Below are 4,413 nucleotides of genomic sequence, written 5' to 3' on the forward strand. Positions count from 1 at the left end.
GAGGTAAGAAATGTTTTATCCTCTACCGGAAGTGGATGCGTTTGATAATGATTTTTTGTGTCACAGCACATTTCAATATTTAATGACTTTGCTCTTGTATTTTTTCCGTGGCTTGACTTTTTCAAAACACATATCATTTTGAGTTTTAGTCGATACTTGATAAAATGAAAATGAAATGTTCTTAAATATGTTCTATATTTGATATGCACGAATATCCTTACGCAAGTCCGGCTATAATAAATGTTAATATTTTCGATTAATCGCACGATTTATTGCTTTGTAATATCAAGTTTAAGATCAAACCAAATTTGTAACAAATTGATATTGAACCTGACCTACTTAATAATATTCCAGGCTCCCGATTAACTATGAACGCATTTACCATTTCAGAACGGGAAGTACTTCAGCAACAGTATATTAGATTAAAACAAACCAGTAGGTCCGGATGGAATATCTCCCCGAAGTGTAAAAGAGGTGAAAATAGGTTTGATCAGGCCTCCTGCACTTCTTTTTATTTATTCGTTACACTTCCTTATGAATACAAAGTTTCACATGTTACACCAATAAGGGTAAAGGTAGTCCTCACGATAGTCTTAACTACCACCCTATTTCTCTTACTAGTATTGTTTCCAAAATCATTGAGAACATTTTATTTAAATATTTTTAATTATATGAATGTGAATAACCTATTATCAAAATATCAGTCTGGCTTTCAACCAGGTGATAGTACTGTTTATCAGCTTTTAGAAATTTATAATTTAATAATTTCAAACCTTGATGCTGGCAAGGATGTCCGTTTTATTTTTTGTGACATATCCAAAGCCTTTGATAAGATATGACACAGTGGTCTGATCTATAAACCCAAGTATTATGGTATAAACAACAATCTTGTCAGAGGGAATTCTGATTATTTAAATGATAAAAGACGAAAAGTTTTTCTAGATGTTTTCTAATCTGGGAATCAAAATATTTCTGCAGGGTACCTCAAGAACCTGTCTTTGGTCCCTTTTTGTTTGTATTTACATTATAAGTAAGTATTGTATATGATACAGTATTTGTCTTTTTGCAGATGATACATCATTATTTGCTGTAATAGATACAACTGTTGAAGCTGTCAATCATTCTTTGACAAATGACCTAGGTTGTATTGATACTTGGGTTGAAATTGGGCTGTATATTTTAACCCTTCTAAAACTGAGAGTATGACATTCACCAGGAGGAATATAGACTTTCCTGTTATTTATTTTGAACAAGGATGTGAAGAAATTAAGCAAGTTCATAATCACTGTCATTTAGGCTTAAATTTTCAATACAATGCATTTTGGAAGTTTCATATTAATAATATATATAAGAAGGCTTGTTCCAGACTCAGTTTACTGAGACAGCACAAACGCACAATTTGGATAGAAGTTAAATATTGGCATTCATAAGAATTATCATTGAGTATTTAGACTCGGTGTAGGATAATTATACCCAACAAAAATCAAATCTACTTGAGATTGTACAAATTGGGGCTATGCGTATAATTACTGAATTGCGCGGAACATCATTAAATAAACTTTATGCTGAACTTGGTTTCGAAAATTTTTGTGATAGACACAAGAAGCATATACGTTTGGCTTTTTATAAAATATTGAATGGACATGCACCTAAATACCTTAGACAAACGATAATTTCATTTTATCCTAGACAACGTCTTTTTTCTCTACAGCAACATAGTGATAATTTTGTTCTTCCTCAGTGCAGGACTACTTGATCATACCATTAAACATGCCCCATCCATTAACTCTGTCAAATGTAGACTTGATATTAAGTTTAAACCTGATAAACCACCTAGGTACTTTGATCATGGTGTTAGAAAATACAATACAATATCAACCACTGTCCATTGAGGAATGAAGCTAGTAACTTTGATATATGATATGACTAAAATAAATTACTACAATTATTTTGTTTTTAAACCTGCTGCGAGAAATAGAGATACTTGTTTTCCAGTTATATCATTGGCTTAAACAATTTCAACACTTTCAAACGACCCGTGCGCGTCCGGGTGTCAAAAGAATAGATCCGCTGCAGCACGAAGGTTGTCGAAGAAGGCGACTAAATAGTGCTCAGGACACTTACCATTACCACCATCATTTCATGTTTATTTGTTTACATGTTTATTGCCTTTGGCCATGTGAGCTAAAAAAAGACATATTTTTCTAATCCTTGGTGTATGGAGGTTCAAGTATTTTAACAGTAAATAAGTGATTATTGTCATGAAAACCATGGTGAAAACAATATTACTGAGTTTAGTACAAATAAGGAGTGCCTTTCAAAAACTAACAGCCAGTACTATGCTTTATAAGATATCTACTTTTAAACAATATATCCACCGAATTTCAACTTTTTATTTTAAGTTTTACGAAGTTAGACTGTGTTTACTTGGTGTGGGAAAATGTGCACCTAAGTGTAACTGAGTAGTGCATCCTTATATACTGCATAGTGCAAAGCAAAAATGCCCGTGTGATAAACATATACAATCTGTTCTAACATCTTACAGAACTGTCCAGGAACTGTCAATAGAACAGTTCTATAACATATTTTGAACAGTTTAATAGCCAGCTCTTCTGACAGGTTTAGTAGATCTGGCGCATGCCCAGCTGGCTCTAAATCTGTTCTCGCAGAGTGGTGTGTTGGTTTCATATCTTAAGAACTATTAAAATAAAGCTATAGATCTAACATTTCTAGCAGAGCCGGTTTTCCTGACAGTTCTAGCGGGGATTACACTCCTGACAGTTCTAGCAAAATTGGCTTTCGTTGAACTTGCTCTATGCAAAGAACGATTTTCAAGCCTGCTCTGATTGAATTGTCAGAAGAGATGATTCTATAACAATTTTATGCCACATTTAATCATATAATCGTCTCTTCTGATATCTTTTCTTAGCAGTGCCAAGAATACAAACAAATAAAATGAAATCAAATGAGATAACAACAAAAATAATTATAATGGTAATGATGAATAAAACTAAATACTGATGCTATGAATCAGCAAACAACTCAGACATAAGATCCAATGAGATCTCCAAGACGTGAAAACAGAATAAAGAAGCAATATACATAAGCATGTAACGACATAATTATTACAATTTACAACTCTCACATTCCAACAACATTCCAAATTAATCTAATCTGGTAGATTGGAATTAAAGTAATGATTTGTTAAAACTACAGTGCATACTAAAAACTTAACTTTTTCGTTTGATGTAGTTTCCGGCAATATTTGAAGTTTTCACCGAGCGACGATCGAATCATTTGAGAGTTTATAAACATTACATTTTATTGCGAATTCGTTCAACTTGGTATTGTTTCATATTATTTATTAAAAATCGCATAACTATTTTTTTTCATACTCAGTAAACTACCTTTAAAGTCGCCAATCGTCAAATATTCACTGTCACAGAATTTTGCAAACTTTAAACATCCGAAATGGTACAAATGCGATATGCTCTAAAATCGGATGAATCCCGCTAAAATCTTGGTTCCCTTGATATCATTGCGTACTCTTTCGTAACCGTTATGACCAGAATGGCTATATATAGATATCGGTATCCTGATAATATATATAACTTTTATATAATCAATTGTAACGAACGCCTATGTTTGAATCGGAAACTGGATAATATTACACAAATTCAATGCTAAACGATCATTTCATTTTTTAATGTAAACTTCCCATTATAAAACAAACAAAAACACGCATAGACATGTGTATGATATGTTTTTAAAAAAGGTACGTTGTACATATCGATCTTTGGGTCTCTTATGATGTTGGCAGGGAATCAGTTTATGAACCAGATTAAGCAGCAGGCAATGACTATTCATAGATAGCGGATCGTGTTAATGTATATTACCTATATAGTTTTGCAACTAGCCTCAGTGCCTGAATCGGAAACTAGTTAATGTTCAAAGCTAACCGATCATTTCATGCAAACTTCCCGTTCTCATACAAGCAAGAAACACACGTAGAACACATGTGTATGATATTTAAGAAAATTTATATCTCGTATATATGAAGCTAGAACTATGACACTATGAAGGTGAACATGGCGAAGATCTGCAAGAGTACGTGGCGCCCAACTACAAATTTATGCAAATCATATGTGAATATCAAATACAGAAATTACGAGTGCAAGAAGTCGCTAACATTATTATTAGCGACTTATAACCACATATATGTCATCCAATAAAATATTTAGTACATACGGCTCTATTGTACTTATTAAGGTGGAATACTGTTTAGTTTTCTGTCATGTCGTATTGATTGTTGGTATCGGAAATCAGTTCTGTAGATTTTAAATAATACACATGACATGACAGACTTGGTTTAAAAAAAATTCGGAAATTGTTGTAGCTTAGTGCTTTTTTGAT

The sequence above is a fragment of the Perna viridis genome, chromosome 8, assembly GCF_037379345.1.
Source record: "Perna viridis isolate PV_CMFRI_1.1 ecotype Kerala chromosome 8, ASM3737934v1, whole genome shotgun sequence".
In the NCBI taxonomy this organism is placed as follows: Eukaryota; Metazoa; Mollusca; class Bivalvia; order Mytilida; family Mytilidae; genus Perna; species Perna viridis.